Here is a 22981-nt window from a genome sequence, read left to right on the forward strand (position 1 = left end):
CAGATTGGCTGAATGGATACAAAAACAAGACGCATATATTTGCTGTCTACAAGAGACCCACTTCAGACCTAGAGACACAAACAGACTGAAAGTAAGGGGATGGAAAAAGATATTCTATGCAAATGGAAACCAAAAGAAAGCTGGAGTAGCAATTCTCATATCAGACAAAATAGACTTTAAAACAAAGACTATTAGAAGAGACAAAGAAGGACACTACATAATGATCAAGGGATCGATCCAAGAAGAAGATATAACAATTGTAAATATTTATGCACCCAACATAGGAGCATCTCAATACATAAGGCAAAGACTAACAGCCATAAAAGGGGAAATCGACAGTAGCATATTCATAGTAAGGGACTTTAACACCCCACTTTCACAATAGACAGATCATCCAAAATTAAAATAAATAAGGAAACACAAGCTTTAAATGATACATTAAACAAAATGAGCTTAATTGATATTTATAGGACATTCCATTCAAAAACAACAGAATACACATTTTGCTTAAGCACTCATGGAACATTCTCTGGGATAGATCATATCTTGGGTCACAAATCAAGCCTTGTAAATTTAAGAAAATTGAAATTGTATCAAGTATCCTTTCCGACAACAATGCTATGAGACCAGATATCAATTACAGGAAAAGATCTGCAAAAAATACAAACACATGGAGGCTAAGCAATGCACTACTTAATAATGAAGTGATCACTGAAAAAATCAAAGAAGAAATAAATAAATACCTGGAAACAAATGACAGTGGCGACACGACGACCCAAAATCCATGAGATGCAGCAAAAGCAGTTCTAAGAGGGAAGTTTATAGCAATACAATCCTACCTCAACAAACAAGAAACATCTCGAATAAACAACCTAACCTTGCACCTAGAGTAATTAGAGAAAGAAGAAGAAGAACAACAACAACAACAAAAAAACAGAGTTAGCAGAAGGAAAGAAATCATAAAAATCAGATCAGAAATATATGAAAAAGAAATGAAGGAAACGATAGCAAAGATCAATAAAACTAAAAGCTGGTTCTTTGAGAAGATAAACAAAATTGATAAACCAATAGCCAGACTCATTAAGAAAAAAAGGGAGAAGACTCAAATCAATAGAATTAGAAATGAAAAAGGAGAAGTAAAAACTGACACTGCAGAAATACAAAAGATCATGAGAGACGACTACAAGCAACTCTATACCAATAAAATGGACAACCTGGAAGAAATGGACAAATTCTTAGAAATGCACAACGTGCCAAGACTGAATCAGGAAGAAATAGAAAATATGAACAGACCAATCACAAGCACTGAAATTGAAACTGTGATTAAAAATCTTCCAACAAACAAAAGCCCAGGACCAGATGGCTTCACAGGCGAATTCTATCAAACATTTAGAGAAGAGCTAATACCTATCCTTCTCAAACTCTTCCAAAATATAGCAGATGGAGGAACACTCCCAAACTCATTCTACGAGGCCACCATCACCCTGATACCAAAACCAGACAAGGATGTCACAAAGAAAGAAAACTACAGGCAAATATCACTGATGAACATAGATACAAAAATCCTCAACAAAATACTAGCAAACAGAATCCAACAGCACGTGAAATGGACCATACACCATGATCAAGTGGGGTTTATTCCAGGAATGCAAGGATTCTACAATATATGCAAATCAATCAACATGATAAACCATATTAACAAATTGAAGGAGAAAAACCATATGATCATCCCAACAGATTCAGAGAAAGCTTTCAACAAAATTCAACACCCATTTATGATAAAAGCCCTGCAGAAAGTAGGCATAGAGGGAACTTTCCTCAACATTATAAAGGCCATATATGACAAACCCACAGCCAACATCGTCCTCAGTGGTAAAAATCTAAAAGCATTTCCACTAAGATCAGGAACAGGACAAGGTTTCCCACTCTCACCACTCTTATTCAACATAATTTTGGAAGGTTTAGCCACAGCAATCGGAGAAGAAAAGGAAATAAAAGGAATCGAAATCAGACAAGAAGTAAAGCTGTCACTATTTGCAGATGACATGATACTATACATAGAGAATCCTAAAGATGCTACCTGAAAACTACTATAGCTAATCGATGAATTTGGTAAAGTAGCAATATACAAAATTAATGCACAGAAATCTCTGGCATTCCTATACACTAATGATGAACAATCTGAAAGTGAAATCAAGAAAACACTCCCATTTACCATTGCACCAAAAAGAATAAAATATCTAGGAATAAACCTACCTAAGGAGACAAAAGACCTCTATACAGAAAATTATAAAACACTGATGAAAGAAATTAAATATGATACAAATAGATGGAGAGATATACCATGTTCTTGGATTGGAAGAATCAACATTGTAAAAATGACTCTACTACCCAAAGCAATCTACAGATTCTATACAATCCCTATCAAACTACCACTGGCATTTTTCACAGAACTAGAACAAAAAATTTCACAATTTGTATGGAAACACAAAAGACCCCAAATAGCCAAAGCAATCTTGAGAACGAAAGAAGGAACTGGAGGAATCAGGCTCCCTGACTTCAGATTATACTACATAGCTACAGTAATCAAGACAGTATGGTACTGACACAAACACAGAAAGATAGATCAGTGGAACAGGATAGAAAGCCCAGAGATAAACCCACACACATATGGTCACCTTATCTTCGATAAAGGAGGCAGGAATGTACAGTGGAGAAAGGACACCCTCTTCAATATGTGGTGCTTGGAAAACTGGACAGGTACATGTAAAAGTATAAGATTAGATCACTCCCTAACACCATACACAAAAATAAGCTCAAAATGGATTAAAGACCTAAATGTAAGGCCAGAAACTCTCAAACTCTTAGAGGAAAACATAGGCAGAACACTCTATGCCATAAATCACAGCAAGATCCTTTTTGACCCACCTCCTAGAGAAATGGAAATAAAAACAAAAATAAACAAATGGGACCTAGTGAAACGTAAAAGCTTTTGCACAGCAAAGGAAACCATAAACAAGACCAAAAGACAACCCTCAGAATGGGAGAAAATATTTGCAAATGAAGCAACTGACAAAGGATTAATTTCCAAAATTTATAAGCAGCTCATGCAGCTCAATAACAAAAAAACAAACAACCCAATCCAAAAATGGGCAGAAGACCTAAATAGACATTTCTCGAAAGAAGATATACAGACTGCCAACAAACACATGAAAGAATGCTCAACATCATTAATCATTAGAGAAATGCAAATCAAAACTACAATGAGATATCATCTCACACCAGTCAGAATGGCCATCATCAAAAAGTCTAGAAACAATAAATGCTGGAGAGGGTGTGGAGAAAAGGGGATCCTTTTGTACTGTTGGTGGGAATATAAATTGATACAGCAACTGTATGGAGTTTCCTTAAAAACAGTATGGACTTTCTTTAAAAAACTGCAAATAGAACTACCATATGACCCAGCAATCCCACTACTGGGCATATACCCTAAGAAAACCATAATTCAAAAAGAGTCATGTACCACAATGTTCATTGGAGCTCTATTTACAATAGCCCAGAGATGGAAACAACCTAAGTGTCCATCATCGGATGAATGGGTAAAGAAGATGTGGCACATATATACAATGGAATATTACTCAGCCATAAAAAGAAATGAAATTGAGCTATTTGTAATGAGGTGGATAGACCTAGAGTCTGTCATACAGAGTGAAGTAAGTCAGAAAGAGAAAGACAAGTACTGTATGCTAACACATATATATGGAATTTAGGGGAAAAAAAATGTCACGAAGAACCTAGGGGTAAGACAGGAATAAAGACACAGAAAAAAAAAACTGTAATGTCAAAGATAATACAATGGCTCTGCACCCATTGAACTTATGAGGCAATATTTGTTAGAATTAGAAAAAAAAAATGACCTGGAAGAGACTTTAGAGATTATTAAGTACAGCTCTTTTTCCTGATAAATATATCCACTCTATAATATCTAAAAAGTGGGGTTCAATAATTTAGTTTCCAGTCTGACATACAAAAAGTTTGGGATCATCACTTTTGTTTTCACAAGAAAAATAGCTGAGCAAAATGAAAATCAACAACTCTTCTTAGATCCATCAGAGAATTGAGATCACAGGTCAAACTGCCACCTTGAAACTGGAGAGACAGATAATCACAGCTTACCAGGGGCAGATGCTTCTGCTGAAGCCTTTTAGGACCACTTAAAGAGTAATTTAATAGTTGCTAGAGATGAAACATTGACTAATGAATGAGAGATAAAAACTCATGGGGGCACCCATACTTTCTTGAGATTTACTTCAAAGAACTCCACTGAGTTCTCACTGTGAAAATCAGAGAAAAAGCCTTTCATGTTTCTGACAGAAGGAGGGGAAATTAACAACTTTTAAATAAGCTCAGAGTACTTTGTTATCCTTAACAACTGCCTGTCCTCAAGGGAAACTATTTTACCAGAGCTTAAACAACCAGGGTTTTACTAGAGCTTAACTGATCTGTAGGAAGGGAACTTGCGCAACTCCAGCCTCCTCTAGACTTCTTGTCTCACCTAAAATGAGAGGTGTAAGCTGAGAAGCACTTGTGAAAATAACAGCCTAGGGACACAGGCTAACTAAAATACTGAGAATTAATCATAAGACTATAGAACACTTCCCCTCCCCTATACCTTACCATCACACCAGTAGGTCTCCTCCTGTATAATAGGGGATTACAGCTGAAAAAATGGCAAGACTATTTAAGAAGTATTCTCTAGGGAAATGCAGGACAATAGGGAAGACAAAAACAAGGACACTACGGGAAATTTTAGCCTCTGACACCACAGCTACAGCAGACAGTAAACATATCCTTAATCTTAGCCAGATAAGTATAAACACTCACACTAAAGACCTATTTACTTCACTTCTTTTTCTCCAGTACATCACGTTTGACTTTTAACAAAAACTGAGAAACAAAACAAAGGGTCTGAGGAGACAAAGCAAGCATCAGAATTAGATTCAGATACATCAGAGATTTTGGAATTGTCAGGCAAAACATTTGAAATAATTATAATTAATTAATATGCTAATTAGCTCTAGTAAAGAGAAAGTGGACATTGTAGAAGATGAGATGGATAATCTAAGTGGAAAGATGGAAATTCTAAACATGAATCAAAATGAAATGCTAGAAATCAAAAACACTGTAGTAGATATGAAGACTGCCTTTGATGGGCTCACCAGTAGACTAAAAATGTCCAAGAAAAGAATCAGTGATCTTGAGTATATGTCAATAGAAACTTTCTAAACTGAATAGCAAAGAGAAAAAAAGAAAGAGAAAAATTGAACAATATATCCAAGAACTAGGATAATTGCAAAAGATGTAGTATATATGTAATGGGAATACCATAAAGAGACAACAGATCAGAAAAAAAATATTTTAAGCTGTAATGGCTGAGACTTTTCCAAAATTAATTGCAGACACCAAACCACAGGCTCAGAAAGCTCAGAGATCAAGCAGGATAAATACCACAAAATCTATAACTAGGCTTATTATATTCCAATTGCAATAAAGAAAATATTGAAGAAAGCCAGAGGGGGAAAAACGATGCTTATAGAGGAACACAAATTAGAATTACAGTAGACTTCCTATCATAAGCCATTCAAGTGAGAAGAGAGTGTAGTGAAATATTTAAAGTATTAAAAGAAAACAAAACCTAGAATTCTGAATCCAGTGAAATTATCCTTTAAAAGTTAAGGAAAAATGACAACTTGATCAGACAAGAACAAAAGAGAGAGGATTTGTTACCAGTAGGTCTATCTTACAGAAATATTAAAAGAAGTTCTTCAGACAGAAAAAAAAATGTATATAGTTCAGAAATGCAGATCTGCATAAAGAAAGGAAGAGCATTGAAAAAGGAAGGAATAAGTGAAGGCAAAATAAAAAAATTTTCTTTCTCATTCTTAATTTATCTAATAGATAGTTTGTTGAAAATAATAATAGCAATAATGTGTTGAGTGATTATAGCTTATGGATAGCTTATGGATAAGTAAAATGAATACAACAATGTAATAATGAACAAGAGAGAGGATTTAAGAAGTCCCTGTTTTAAGGTACATGCACTACCTATGAAGTGTTATTTGAAAGGGGACTTAGATTAATTGTAAATGTGTATTACAAACTCTAGGGCAACCACTAAGATCATTTTAAAAAGAAGTGTAACTGATATGCTAAAAGAAGAAAGAAAGTGGAATCATATAAAATACATATTTAAAACCAGAGAAGACAGAAACAAATAAATGATGAAAAGAAAAACAAAGATCAATGAATAGAAACTGTTAGAAATACAGTACATATTAATCCAACTATATCAATAATCACTTTAAAGGTGAATAGTTTAAAGACAGAGACTGTCAATGTGGATGAAAAAGCAAGATCCAACATATACTGTCTACAAAAAAATCCACTTTAAACCTAAAGACACAGATAGATTAAAAGTAAAGGAATGGATAAAAATAAACCTTCCCAATAATCATCAAAGGAAGCTGAAGTAGCTAAATTAACTTCAGAAAAGAAGACTTCTGAGCAAGGAAAATTATCAGGGATAAAGAGGGGTATTATGAAATGATAAAGACGTCAGTTCACCAAGAAGACTTATAATCCTTAATGTGCATGCACCTAACAACAGAGCATCAAAATACTTAAGACAAAAACTGATAGAACTCAATGAGAAATAAATGAACCTACTGTCATAACTGGAGACAGATCCAGCAGGCAGAAAAATAGTAAAGATAAATTTGAACTGACTAGCATCATCAACTAATTGGATATAATTGACATCTATAAATACCTAGTCCAACACATTCTTCTCAAGCTCCCATGGAGCATTAACCAAGATAAGCCATGTTCTGGGCCATAAAGCAAACCTTAACAAAATTAAAAGAGTAGAAATCATAAGCCCAGAATGGAATTAAACTAGAAAACAATAACAGAAAGAGTTGGAAAAATCCTAAAATATTTGGAGACTAAACAACACATTTCTAAATAACACATGGATCAAAGATATCTTGAGAAATTTTTAAATATATCAAACAAAATGAAAATGAAAATACAACTCATCAAAATGCCTCGGTTGCAGTGAAAGCAGTACTTAGAGGGAAATGTATAGCATTGAATGTGTATATTAGAAGAAATATCTAAAATTAATAATCTTAGCTTCCATTTTAGGAAACTTAAAAAAGAACTTAAAAGCTTAAGTTAAAAGGGTGAGCTGTGACAGGGCGAGAGAGAGTCATGGACATATACACACTAACAAACGCAGTAAGGTAGATAGCTAGTGGGAAGCAGCCGCATGGCACAGGGATATTGGCTCGGTGCTTTGTGACAGCCTGGAGGGGTGGGATAAGGAGGGTGGGAGGGAGGGAGACGCAAGAGGGAAGAGATATGGGAACATATGTATATGTATAACTGATTCACTTTGTTATAAAGCAGAAACTAACACACCATTGTAAGGCAATTATACCCCAATAAAGATGTTAAAAAAAAAAAGCTTAAGTTAAAAAACTTAAAAACAAAAAAATTATATTCAAAGTAAGCAAAAGGAAAAGATAATAAAAATAGGGCACAAATCAATTAAATTGAAAACATCATCCCAAGTGTTCATATAACAGAGGGAAGGATTTTTTTGTGTGTTTTGACTGGTGACAAATTTTATTTTTCCATGTGGAAAACTCAGGCTGTGTTCATGGTCTTTTTTTAAAAAAAATAGATCTTTATTGGAGTATAATTGTTTCACATACTGTATTAGTTTCTGTTGTACAACAAAGTGAATCATCCATATGCATACATATGTCCCCATATCCCCTCCCTCTTGAGCCTCCCTCCCATCCTCCCTATGAAGCACTCCCAAATTCATTCTATGAAGCCCCCATCACCCTGATACCAAAACCAAAATAAGATATCACAAAAAAAGAAAACTACAGGCCAATAACACTGGCAAACATAGATGCAAAAATCCTGAACAAAATACTAGCAAACAGAATCCAACAGCACATTAAAAGGACCATACACTATGATCAAGTGGGAATTATCCCAGGGAAAGATAGGTTTTTGAGACATACATCCAGGAGGTACACAGAGGAGAAAGCATGGAGCAAAGAGATGCACCCACAAGCCAAATAATGCTAGCAGCCACCAGAGGCTTGAAGAGGCAAGAAACAGATTCTACCCTACAGAGTCCAGAGGTACTGCATCTCTATTTACACCTTGATTTTGGACTTTGGGCCTCCAGAAATGTGAGAGAATAAATTTCTGTTGTTTTAAACCACCAACTTTGTGCTAATTTGCTATAGCAGCCACAGAAAACTAATACAATATTCAACTCAACAGCTAGTTTCTTTGGCAAAATTCCCATAGAAAATACCATGCAATTAGCCAAATACCAGCTAATAGCATCAAGATACAGGAAATCATTTAAGCTGAATTGTCAGCCTAAATGACAAATACTGGCCTGTCAAGATATTCCAGAAATCTTAAGTACTTTTCTCATAATGATGGGTTTTTTTTTTGTTGTTGTTTTTTTTTGTTTGTTTGTTTTAAATGAGAAGCTTTGATAAATGTCTGTGCTTCTCTTTAAAATTTATTTTGCTGAATTGGCTCTTGGAAATTTCATTTACTTGTTTGAGCCCACTCAAACTGTACATACTATTTATAGTAGTCTTGAGTATGAACAAAGGGAAGACAAATTTATGGTAGAGATACATCAATCATGAAGGTATTGTCCACCAACTCAGATAAATTGACTTATACAGTCCTCTGTTTGCAGCTCTGTATTAATATGTACCTGATTCCTGACTACATAGTTCCCTATCTGCACACTCTCTTCGTTATAGGAGAAAATCAGAAAACTGTTTCCCTTTCCTTCTCCAACATAAAAACTTCCATACTCAGCATATTCAAGTCATATCATTCTGTTCTTATTGAAATTTTCTCACACCTCGAGGCCTGACTCACAGCCACAGGTATCATGAAATTCACATGGGTTTCACTATCTCCTAGTTCATGTCAGTGAGACCACATTTTAGAAGGGAGTTCATCCTGTCTTTTTGTTTTATTATTATTATTGGGGTATAGTTGTTTTACAATGTTGTGTTAGTTTCTACTGTACAGTGAAGTGGAGTTCCCTGTGCTATACAGCAGGTTCTTATTAGTTATCTATTTTGTACATATTGTATATATGTCAGTCCCAATCTCCCAATTCATCCTACCCTCCTTCCCCCACCTTGTGTCCGTATGTTTGTTCTCTACGTCTGCATCTCTATTTCTGCCTTGCAAACTGGTTCATCTGTACCATTTTTCTAGATTCCACATATATATGTTAATATATGATATTTGTTTTTCTCTTTCTGACTTACTTCACTCTGTATGACAGTCTCTAGGTCCGTCCACATCTCTACAAATGACCCCATTTCATTCCTTTTTATGGCTGAGTAATATTCCATTGTATACATGTACCACATCTCTTTATCTATTAGTCTGTTGGTGGGCATTTAGGTTACTTCCATGACCTGGTTATTGTAAATAGTGCTGCAATGAACATTGGGGTGCATGTGTCTTTTTGAATTATGGTTTTCTCTGGCTATATGCCCAGTAGTGGGATTGCTGTGTCATATTGTAATTCTATTTTTAGCTTTTTAAGGAACATTCATACTCTTCTCCATAGTGGCTGTATCCAATTCCCACCAACAGTGCAAGAGGGTTCCCTTTTCTCCACACCCTCTCCAGCATTTATTATTTGTAGATTTTTTGATGATGGCCATTCTGAACAGTGTGAGTTGATACCTCATTGTAATTTTGATTTGCATTTCTTTAATAATTAGTGATGTTGAGCAGCTTTTCATGTGCCTCTTGGCCATCTGTGTGTCTTCTTTAGAGAAATGTCTATTTAGGTATTCTGTCCATTTTTGGATTGGGTTGTTTGTTTTTTTGATATTGAGCTTCATGAGCTATTTGTATATTTTGGAGATTAATCCTTTGTCCGTTGATTCATTTGCAAATATTTTCTCCTATTTGGAGGGCTGTCTTTTCATCTTGTTTATGGTTTCCTTCGCTGTGCAAAAGGTTTTAAGCTTCATCAAGTCCCACTTGTTTATTTTTGTTTTTATTTCCATTACTCTAGAAGGTGGGTCAAAAAAGAGCCTGCTATGATTTATGTCGAAGAGTGTTCTTCCTATGTCTTCCCCTAAGTTTTCCTCTAAGTGTCCAGTCTTACATTTAGATCTTTAATCCATTTTGAGTTTATTTTTGTATATGGTGTTAGGGAGTGTTCTAATTTCATTCTTTTCCATGTCCAGTTTTCCCAGCACCACTTTTTGAAGAGACTGTCTTTTTTATTCTTTCTTGAAGTATATTTATTTAATGTTTACCTATTTATCTTTCCCACCAAGTCAGTAATTTTCAATCTGGATAAGGGGTGAGATCCTACAGAATGACCTAGAAAGATAGTTTGTAGTTTGTGCCTCCCCCCTCCCTGAAATTCTGACTCAGTAGATGGTTGATGGGAATGAGCTCCTCAGATAGCTCTGAAACTTACCTCCCTTCCCACTCCCTCATCTTCAACTTTATCTGCATAGCATTGGAACACTTTGCCTGAATAAAGATAGGCATTCGACAACTGCCAATTTTATTGAAATTAATCCACTCTGATGGGTTTTGTACTGCACACTGATTTTCATACCAGCAGACATCAAGGAAATAAAATATAAGTCCTCTGATCTTAGAGAGCTTAGATTTTAAAGTATTTTTTTAGTTTATAGATCCCTTTAGAAATCCCATCAAAGCTGTGGATTCATACTTTTAGATAAACATATACATAAAGTTTGCCTGTAAATTCAGGGGATCTATAGCCTTCTGAAAATCATTCTTGAACCCCCTATATATCCAAGAGCCTCAAGTTAGAAGCCCTAGATTAAAGGGTAATGCGGAAGATAGTGTTACGTGGATGACACCCAACAAATATTTGTTTAATTAAAAACGCTATATAAACTTATACACTAATCTCCTGAGTTGCTTATAGCAATTTTGATTTGAAATCATGAAGGATACATGCATTTGCCTATAACCAGTGCCTTGGTATCCCTGCATAAGACAAATTATAGAGTGAATATATTTATAAAAACAACACAAAAGAAAAGAAAAAGGGGAAATACCCAAGAAACAAGTCAGAGCTGAACAAATATCATTTCTTTTGGAAAAAACAAATCCCAAAATGGCCAGCCTTATCATGCACTAAAAACATAAATCCTCAATCATTCTCTTATTACTGCCTCGAGTTCCTGAGGAAAATAAAAAGACAATTGTCCAGGCAAAGTTATTTCATTTATTTAAATATTTTCCTCAAACAATATTAGACTTTCCTGATTGGTTAGACAAGGTCCCATAAGCTATAAAGAAGGCTTTGTCCCAAAATAAATGAGCCTAGAAGTGGAATCAAAAGGCAGCACACAGGTTTTATCATCTCCTTCCCCCTAGACCACACCCAATTCTCAATCCTCTGATCTAGACTTAGCATCTCAATGCTGAAAGCAAAGTTCCAGGGTAAAGAATGGAGGAAAGAGAAGTTCTCACCTAAAGACCTGACCTGTAGGACTGAACTACTTTACATATCTCCTTCCCCTGGGAGGGGCTATGATTCTCATGGGCTCTCTCAGCCCATTTTTTTAAGATAAAAATGATCTGAAGATTTTTCCTACCCATTTGTAGGGAAGAAATAGAAGACGTCATAGAGATGAATTCCAAAATGTTCCAAAAGAGGGCCATTCAACCTAAGGGATCAGAAAATTAACTTTTTCCTTCAATACATGACTAACTTCAGCACAGCCCAGTGGGCCAGTAATGATCCTTAGACTTGTCCTCAAGAAAGGATATTAGGGAAGAACCTTGAACCTAATGACTGTCAATCATTTACCCAATACAACTGGCTCAGAAAAGTGCTGAAACTGAAATCCAGATATTTGGATAACCAGCCAGTGTTATTTCTACCCCACTATAAACTCTAGGCTTAATCTATTATTACAAGAGATGAAATAAATTATCACTGTGGGAATAATAACCTTTCCAGGAAAAGAACAACTTTATCTTCAGTTGGATAGTCCTGAGCACTATATTTCATTCCTTTGTAATCCACAGATATTTGTTTTTCACCTTGAAGTAGCACTGATTTAGCCTCATATTTTTCCACAGTTAGAAGTAAATTTCTATAGGACAGCATTTATATCTGGTTCACCTTGATGCCAAAAACTCGGCCTCTGTGTGTTGGTGCTGAGTCGAATCTCAGAGACAGATTTTTGGGTTAAGTAAAAAAGAATAACTTTATTGCTTTGCCAGGGAAAAGGGGACACAGCAGGTTCATGCCCCTCAAAACTGTGTGTCCCAACCTAGAGGGATTTGGTGAGGAGTTTTATAACATTGGTGCAAGGGTGGGGGTGCTGATAAGGATTGGGGTGTGTGCAGGGCCTGCACTCCTTTAATCTGACCTCAGGTGGTCTCTTGGTGAGCTTCTTTTGAATGCAGAATGCTAACATCTTCTATTTGTTGGAGGTGTTAGTTCTGTAAAGAGCTCAAGAATATTGTTATGTGTATCCCTTGAAGCAGAACCAGGACACTGCCCCAAGGCTGCACTATTGCTTCTTGACTATTATCGCTTGTCTCTGCATCCCTTTCCTTCCCTGATTAGCAACTGTTCGAATCTGCCCTTTGGAACTCAGGGAAGGTCATGGAGGCTGGAGCCTATTCTCTACAAACAAGAAACAGGGGACAGAGAAAGGCTTTCATTCCCAGGAGTCCCACAGGGTCCTGCTCGGTTTCAGTCTTAGAATATCTACTACAGTATTTGCACATACTAGGAACTGAGTAAAAGACTGTTAAATTGGAATGAGCACAGGGGTAGGAAACATCAACAAAAACAATTTTCTTCGGTATTTCACAAGCCCAATTAATTGGTTTACCTGATGTATTTTCAAGTGAGTAGTACAGTAATGTATCTATGTATCCTATGACACATACAGGTTTAAAAACTGCTTTCCAAATAAGTTAAAATATTATAGATTATACATTGCTCAAATATCAAACATTTGACGTCCAGATTTTAGACAAAACTTTTCCGTGTCTTTAAGAACATTTAGTGACATATATATTTCTCAAGGTCAGTAGGAAAAAAAGAAACAAACAACAACAATAAAAGCCAGCCTCTGATCCTGCAAAGAACATTTCAACCAGAACACAGAGATTTTTCATATCTTTGGATACCAGTTCACTTTTTAACACATGCATGCCCTTGGCAAAAATATCAAACAAGACAAAAATGCACAAAGTAAAAGTGAGATGCCTCCTTCATTCTCCAACACCACTCCCTGGAGGAAAACACACATAAAACTGTTTGCTTGTAACTTTTCCTGATTCTCCTGTAGAAGTTATTCATATCTAGAACACACAAAAATAGCCTGGGAGGTAATCCTGACATTTCTGCTGCAGCCTCAGTCAGAGGCAAGATTTACCTGGGACTCTCTAATCTCCTTTTGGCCGTAATCTCACAAGTAATCCAAGGGTCAGCCATGGCCAGCCATTCAACACTGAACAAATCACTATTAAGGATATTATAAATCAGTCACCATGCTGACAAAAATATTCTCTGTCACTGTACAAACATACATTGAGTTGCTTTCCTTATTCGCTGAATAAGACTAGACTTATATATGTGTGTGTGTAAAACTGAAGCAGAGAATAAATTGACTCAAGAAAGATTTCTGTTCCTGAGTGATCTACCTCCCAGACACTGACTGCATCTCTCTGTTTGGAACCTCCTCAACTCCCACCCTTGCTAAATTACCATAAAATTGATTCCTTGCCAGCCTTGATAGCTGATACATGTCAAATGCCTCTGCTTGCCTGAACTACCCTTATAAAGCAATTTGAAGGTCCAAACTACATGCTGGATGCTATTTCTTGTAAATGGAATGGTTTATTGAGAAGATGAATGACTAGGTTGTCAGTAGAGGTAGTCTTCTGAGTCTACTCTCACAGACCATGACCTCTAGAAACTGTCTTCCCTATCTCAGGAGTAAGTCCACCTCACACAGATATTTGCCCAGTCCCAAGTTTTCTACTTAGAAAGTATAAGGGTGATTTCCCTCCAGCTGGCCACAAAGGAAAAACTGCTACAATCACTGCACATGGCTCATAGGATATTTTCTTTGACAGCTGATTTTGTTGTTTTATTCCAGCTTCTATCTGAATAAGATTAGTTTCCCCACTCAGACCTTTTAGCTAACCCCGGCCTTGACATATATAAAATCTGGCTTTAGCAATGACTGTAAATGATTCCTATGCCTTTCTTTCCTAGGTATCTAAGCAAGGCAATGTGACATATTTTCTGAACTATTTAAGCATTTCCTTACACAGTGACTAAACGCCACTAACCAGTTTAAAACCACTTCTGTGCCCATAAAGCTGTTGTAGAAATCAGAATTGCTAATCTCGCAGGATTGCTGACCCCCTCGCAGAGTCACCAAAGCAAACATCTGTTGAATGGAGGGAAAAAGTCAACAACATCCTCTGGAATCAGGCAGTGTTTTGCATCCTTTTTCTTTTCTTCTGCTTCAATTTAAAATTTAAATGACTGGAAGTCAGAGAATGCAGACACTTGTCACCAAATGCCACGTACCACATTCCAAGAGCACATCTGCTCCACTAAATACACTGATTGGCTACTACATACAAATTCTTATTCAGGAATAGCTTTTAAATTGATCTGAGTTATCTCCACTTTGTTAAGGCAGTTTCTCAGGCATTTACCATTGTGAATGTACCAGTAATTGATATGTAATAGCCATTTCCCTCACCTCCCAGGACTGACCTGTAGACTTTCATCCTATTGTCATTAGATTAAGACCTATCTATCCAGTTTCAGATATCATTAGAGTGTGGTGTCATTTGAAGTCAGAGCAAAATGGGGGAAGGAAACACGTAGACATCTGTACATTTGACACAAGCCAAGCAGAATCCTGCAGCAAGCTTTACAACCTAAGTAAAGACAAACACTATATACAGAATGAGAGAGGCCAAAAAGAAAGAACCTTCTTGGTTACACAGTTTTATGGAGTGCGTTTGAGAATTCACAGCTGCTTTATCCAGTCTGTGTGAGAACTGTTCCCCATCTCTGTCTACCATCATTATATTTACATGCAATTTTCCAGTCTGGCTAACATATTAATGTCAAGATACCCTATGCTCAGGGTACTGGTGGATGAAAGAATACCCAGGCTTCTGGGGCCATGAAGATTCCAATTGGTACTGAAATATCTCTTGGTTTTGTGCCTCCAAACATCACCAGTACCCTTTCTGATATCACACCAATTTCAGGCATGTATGACCATTTCTCCTTCCTCTGAGGCACATAAGAAAAATACTGGGGAAATCTAGGCTGTTTAATAGTATATTCCAATGCTTCCACCCCCATTGTATTAGAGGGTTTTTTAATGTATAAAAGACTGACCTCTGGGGTGAGGAGATGCTGCAGGAAAGAAAATCTGAGGCACAGAGAAGTTAACAGCCTGGTCTAAGATCACAGAACTACCGTGTGGCTGATAGGGTCTTGGTGCTCTGGGCTGATATCAGACCTGAGTCTCTGAGTTGGGACAGCCAAGTTCAGGACATTGGACCACCAGGGACCATGTAATGGTCCCAGCCTATGTAATAGGGCTGTAATGGTCCCAGCCCCATGTAATATCAATCAGCAAGAGCTCTCCCAGAGATCTCCACCTCAATGCTAAGACCCAACTACTCCCAACAGCCAACAAGCTCCACAGCTGGACGCCCAATGTCAAACAACTAGCAAGACAGGAACACAACCACACCCATTAGCAGAGAGGCTACCAAAAATCATACTAAATTCACAGACAACACAAAACACATCACAAGACATGGATCTGCCACCAGAAAAACAAGATCCTGTCTCACCCACCAGAACACAGGCACCAATCCCCTCCACCAAGAAACCTACACAATCCACTGAAACAACCACACCCACTGGGGTCAGACACCAAATCAATGAGAACTATGAACCTGCAGCCTGCAAAAAGGAGATCCCAAACAGAGTAAGTTAAACAAAATGAGAAGACAGAGAAATATGCAGCAGATGAAAGAGAAACATAAAAACCCACCAGACCAAACAAATGAAGAGGAAATATGCAGCCTACCTGTAAAATAATTCAGAGTAATGATAGTAAAGATGATCCAAAATCTTGGTAATAGAATGGAGAAAATGCAAGAAATGTTTACCAAGGACCTACAAGAACTAGGGAGCAAACAAACAATGATGACCAACACAATAAATGAAGTTTAAAATTCTCTAGAAGGAATCAATAACAGAATAACTGAATCAGAAGAATGGATAAGTGACCTGGAAGATAAAATAGTGGAAAAAATGACCACAGAGCAGAATAAAGAAAAAAGAGCAAAAATAATTAAGGACAGTTGCAGAGACCTCTGGGAAAACATTAAACACACCAACATTCAAATTACAGGGGTCCCAGAAGAAAAAGAGAAAAAGAAAGGTCTGAGAAAATATTTCAAAAGGCTATACATGAAAACTTCCTTAACATGGAAAAAGAAATAGTCAATTAAGTCCAGTAAGTGCAGAGACTCCCGTAGAGCATAAATCCAAGGAGAAACATGCCAAGACATATTAATCAAACTATCAAAAATTAAGTATGAAGAAAAAATATTAAAAGCAGCAAGGGAAAAACAACAAATAACACACAAGGGAATCCCCAAAAGGTTAACAGCTGATCTTTCAGCAGAAACTCTGCAAGCCAGAAGGGAGTGGCAGGACATATTTAAAGTAATGAAAGGGAAAAACCTACAACTAAGATTACTCTACACAGCAATGATTTCATTCAGATTTGATGGAGAAATTAAAACCTTTAAAGACAAGCAAAAGCTAAGAGAATTCAGCACCAACAAACCAGCTTTACAATAAATGTTAAAGGAACTTCTCTAGGCAGGAAACACAAGAGAAGGAAAAGACCTACAATAACAAACCCAAAACAATTAAGAAAATGGTAATAGGAACATACATATCGATAACTACTTTAAGTGTAAATGGATTAAAAGCTCCAACCAAAAGATATAGACTGGCTGAATGGATACAAAAACAGACGCATTTATATGTTGTGTACAAGGGACCCACTTCAGACCTAGGGACAGAGACAGACTGAAGGTGAGGGGATGGAAAAAATATTCCATGCAAATGGAAATCAAAAGAAAGCTGGAGTAGCAATTCTCATATCAGACAAAAGAGATAAATGATCTATTTTCCTAATGATCAAGTGATCAATCAAAGAAGAAGATATAACAATGGTAAATATTTATGCACCCAAAATAGGAGCACCTCAATAGATAAGGCAAATACTAACAGCCATAAAAGGGGAAATTGACAGTAACATAATCTTAGTAGGGGACTTAAACACCCCACTTTCACTAATGTACAGATCATGCAAAATGAAAATAAATAAGGAAACACAAGCTTTAAATGATATATTAAACAAGATGGAGTTAACTGATATTTATAGGACATTCAGTCCAAAAATGACAGAATAAACTTCCTTCTCAAGTGCACATGGAACATTCTCCAGGGTAGATCATATCTTGGATCACAAAGCAAGCCTTGGTAAATTTAAGAAAATTGAAATTGTATCAAGTAACTTTTCCGAACACAATGCTATGAGACTAGACATCAATTACAGGAAAATATCTAAAAAATACAAATACATGGAGGCTAATCAAGACACTGCTTAATAACCAAGAGATCACTGAAGAAATCAAAGAAGAAATCAAAAACTACCAAGAAAAAATTAACAATGAAAACATGATTATGTAAAACCTATGGGATGCAGCAAAAGCAGTTCTAAGAGGGAAGTTTATAGCAATACAATCATACCTCAGAAAACAAGAAAAATCTCAAATAAACAACTTAACCTTACACCTAAAGCAATCAGAGAAAGAAGAACATAAAAAACTCTAGAAGGTAGCAGAAGGAAAGAAATCATAAGATCAGATCGGAAATAAATGAAAGAGAAATGAAGGAAACAATAGCAAAGATCAATAAAACTAAAAGCTTGTTCTTTGAGAAGATAAAAAACTGGTAAAATATTAGCCAGACTCATCAAGAAGAAAAGGGAGAAGACTGTAGGCAACAGAATTAGAAATGAAAAAGAAGTAACCATAACACTGCAGAAATACAAAGGATCATGGGAGATTACTACAAGCAACTATATGCCAATAAAATGGGCAACTTGGAAGAAATGGAAAAAATATTGGAAAAGCACCACCTTCTGAGACTGAACCAGGAAGAAATAGAAAACATAAACAGACCAATCACAAGGAATGAAATTGAAACTTTGATTAAAAATCCTCTGACAAAGAAAAGCCCAGGATCACATGGCTTCACAGGTGAATTTTATCAAACATTTAGAGAAGAATTAAAACCTATCCTTCTCAAATTCTTCCAAATTATACCAAATGGAGGAAGACTCCCAAACTCATTCTGTGAGGCCACCATCACCCTGACACCAAAACTAGACAAAGATGTCACAAAAGAAAACTGCAGGCCAATATCACTGGTGAACTTAGATGCAAAAATCCCCAACAAAATACTAGCAAACAGAATCCAAGAGCACATTACAAGGTTCATACACCATGATCAAGTGGCTTTTATCCCAAGAATGAAGGGATTCTTCAATATACACAAATCAATCAATGTGGTACACCGTATTAACTACTTGAAGGATAAAAACCATATAGTAATCTCAATAGAGGCAGAAAAAGCTTTCAATAAAATTCAACACCCATTTATGATAAAAATCCTCCAGAAAGTAGGCATAGAGGGAACTTACCTCAACATAATAAAGGCCATATATGACAAACCCACAGCCAACATCGTTCTCAATTGTGAAAACCTGAAACCATTTCCACTAAGATCAGGAACAAGACAATGTTGCCCATTCTCACCACTGTTATTCAACATAGATTTGGAAGTTTTAGCCACAGCAATCAGAGAATAAAAAGAAATAAAAGGAATCCAAATTGGAAAAGAAGTAGAACTGTCACTATTTGCATATGACATGATACTATACATAGAGAATACTAAAGATGTCACCAGAAAACTACTAGAGTCAATCAATGAATTTGGTAAAATTTCAGGACAGAAAACTAATGCACAGAAATCTCTTGCATTCCTATACAATAATGATGAAAAATCTGAAAGTGAAATTAAGGAAATAATCTCATGTAACACTGCAACAAAAAGAATAAAATACCTAGCAATAAACCTATCTAAGGAGACAAAAGATCTGTATGAAAAAAAACTATAAGACACTGAAGAAACAAATTAAAGATGATACAAAGAGATAGAGAGATGTACCATGTTCTTGGATTGGAAGAATCAACATTGTGAAAATGACTCTACTACCCAAAGCAATCTACAGATTCAATGCAATCCCCATCAAACTACCAATGGTATTTTTCACAAAACTAGAACAAAAAATTTCACAATGTGTAAGGAAACACAAAAAACCCCGAATAACCAAAGCAATCTTGAGAAAGAAAAATGGAGCTGGAGGAATCAGGCTCCCTAACTTCAGACTATACTACAAATCTACAGTAAACAAGGCAGTATGGTACTGGCACAAAAAACAGAAATATAGATCAATGGAACAGGATAGAAAGCCCAGAGATAAACCCACGTATATATGGTCACCTTATTTTTATTAAAGGAGGCAAGAATATACAATGGAGAAAAGACAGCCTCTTCAATAAGTGGTGTTGCAAAAACTGGGCAGCTACATGGAAAAGAATGAAACTAGAACACTTCCTAACACCATACACAAAAATAACTCAAAATGGATTACAGACCTAAATGTAAAGGCAGACACTATAAAACTCTTAGAGGAAAACATAGTTAGAACACTCTATGACGTAAATCATAGCAAGATCCTTTTTGACCCACTTTCTAGAGAAATGGAAATAAAAACAAAAATAAACAAAAGGGCCCTAATGAAACCTAAAAGCTTTTGCACAACAAAGGAAACCATAAACAAGATGAAAAGACAACCCTTAGAATGGGAGAAAGTATTACAAATGAAGAACCTGACAACAGGTTAATCTCCAAATATGCAAGCAGCTCATGCAGCTCAATATAAGAAAAATAAACAACCCAATCCAAAAATGGATGGAAGACCAAATTAGACATTCTTGCAAAGGAGATATACAGATTGGCAACAAACACATGAAAGGATGCTCAACATCACTAATCATTAGAGAACTGCAAATCAAAACTGCAATTCGGTATCACCTCACACCAGTCAGAATGGCCATCATGAAAACATCTACAAACAATGAATGCAGGAGAGAGTGTAGAGAAAAGGGAACCCTCTTGCACTGTTGATGGGAATGTAAATTGATATGGCCACTGTAGAGAACAGTATGGAGGTTCCTTAAAAAACTAAAAGTAGAATACCATACAACCCAGCAATCCCACTACTGGGCATATGCCCTGAGAAAACCATAATTCAAAAAGAGTCATGTACCACAATGTCCACTGCAGCTCTATTTACAATAGCCAGGACATGGAAGCAACCTAAGTGTCCATCAACAGATGAATGGATAAAGCAGATGTGGCATATATATACAGTGGAATATTCCTTAGCCATAAAAAGAAACGAAATTGAGTTATTTGTACTGAGGTGGATGGACATAGAGACTGTCAAAGTGAAGTAAATCAGAAGGAGAAAAGCAAATACCATATGTTAACACATATTTATGGAATCTAAAAAAACAAAAAACAGACATAGAGAATGGACTTAAGGTCACGGGGAGGGGAAAGGTAAGCTGGGACGAAGTGAGAGAGTAGCATTGACATATCTACACTACCAAATGTAAAATATATAACTAGTGAGAAGCAGCTTCATCACACAAGGAGATCAGCTCGGTGTTTGTGACCACCTAGAGTGTTGGGAAAAGGAGCATGGGAGGGAGGCACAAGAGGGAGGGCATATTGGGATATATGTATATATATAGCCTATTCACTTTGTTATACAGCAGAAACTAACACAACATTTTAAAGCTATTATACTGCAATAAATTTTAAAAAAACATTTTGTAAAATTGAGAGGAGTGTCTTCTTTGAGGAGCTCTAAATTTTTCATTTATTCTGTGTTTTGGAGCCTCTGGTTCTATCTAATTAGATCATTTGAAGCCACCACAGATCCTTTTCTTTGACAGGTCACCCTCTATTCTTTATTCATTGACCGATTAACCTTTACTTGGAAAGAGTAAGCTATGAACATCAGCATTAACATCAAGGTCCATAATTAAGTTGGTAAAAATCTCTTTAGACCTTCAGATCACTTCCACTTGGTTTGTACAAATACAGGGGTGACATTTTAGTTTTCATCTTCACCTTGCACTTTGACTTTGACAAGATGTTACCATGTTTTAAACAGCCAGTCAATGCTCCCCCACCCCACCCCCTTACACGTGTGTGAGCTAGGGCAAAGGCAACTCTTTGAATAAATGGCATGTCTTAGGTACAAGCAAAAGGAAACATTTGTTCCTTCCACTCACTAAACTTGCTTTGTAACCTTCTTCCCCAGCCATAGCTGGGAATATCAGCTAGGATTCTGAGGGTTTTTTTTCTTGTTTTTTGTTTGTTTGTTTGTTTGTTTTGTATTTTTTAAGTAAAACACATATGTCAGAATTAGGTTAATTATAATTCTTGGTTCATGACCCATTACTGTTTCATGCATGTGCCATTTTGTTGTGTTATATTACATACTGCATGTAGTTATTTATTTTAATAAGATAATAAACCTCCACAATCCAGCCAACCCCAGGATGAGAATGTTGCCAATAACTTATTTCTATCTAACTCATCCCCCTGCCTTGCTTCCCAACCACAGAGATTAGTAAGACCCTAAATTTTATGCCTCTTATTCCTCTGCCTTAAATCACCCAACATATTGGCAAATATTGAAATATATTATTTAGTTTTAATTGCTTCAGCCTTATTAAAAAAGATAATATACTATATGTGGTCCTCTGGGACTTTTTTTTCCTCTTTGATCTATAGCTACAGTTCATCTTTATTATTAAATATACTTGTGCTTTATTTACTTTCACTGCTCTATAGTATTCCATTCCATAAGACAATCTATTTTTTAAATTCTTCTATCAATGAGAATTTGTGTTATTTATACTTTTTTGCTAATATGGACAGCAAAATATTCTGTTATGAATATTATACATATCTACTAGTGCACATGTGCTAAGTAGTATATGCATATACCTTATATAATATAAAGTTTTCTTGTCATTCCCAAGCATTCAAGAATCTAATCCAGTAAAAATGAATAAATTCTAAAATATGCTCTGATGTTGGATGCATCCCCTCTTTCAGCTGAAGCCACTTGGGGGCCCAGACACCTGAAGTGAAGGTGGGCACTGGGTTGTCCATATTTCTTGTTCTACCTCCTTCCCTACTTGCTGGAGGCTGTTTCAGGACCCTAAGGCAAAGGGAACAAAGGAGGTTGGGCATAATCTTACAATTCTGGTACAGCTGTAATCAATATGATTACCTTTTATTTGTCTTTAAAAAGAATCTCATAGGGACCTCCCATGGTTTTCTCAGAGATTCTTCTGCTGGAGGACACCTCCTGCAACCCCTTAATACTGAGAGGTCTTTTGTGACCCCCTTCTTAACTCATAGGCTTCTCACCATGTCCTCTTCTATGGGCATCCCTTTGCCTCTCTGGGTAGTCAATTTGGCAAGATCCCTTTTAAGATGGCTTCAGGTCTGCTGTGGGTCCAGCCTCCAGAACACATGCACCTTGGCTTTTCTTTTGTTTGTTTGTTTTTTAAAGATATTTATTTATTTTGGCTGCGCCAGGTC

The sequence above is a fragment of the Leucopleurus acutus genome (assembly GCF_964270905.1).
Source record: "Leucopleurus acutus genome assembly, chromosome: 12".
NCBI lineage: Eukaryota > Metazoa > Chordata > Mammalia > Artiodactyla > Delphinidae > Leucopleurus > Leucopleurus acutus.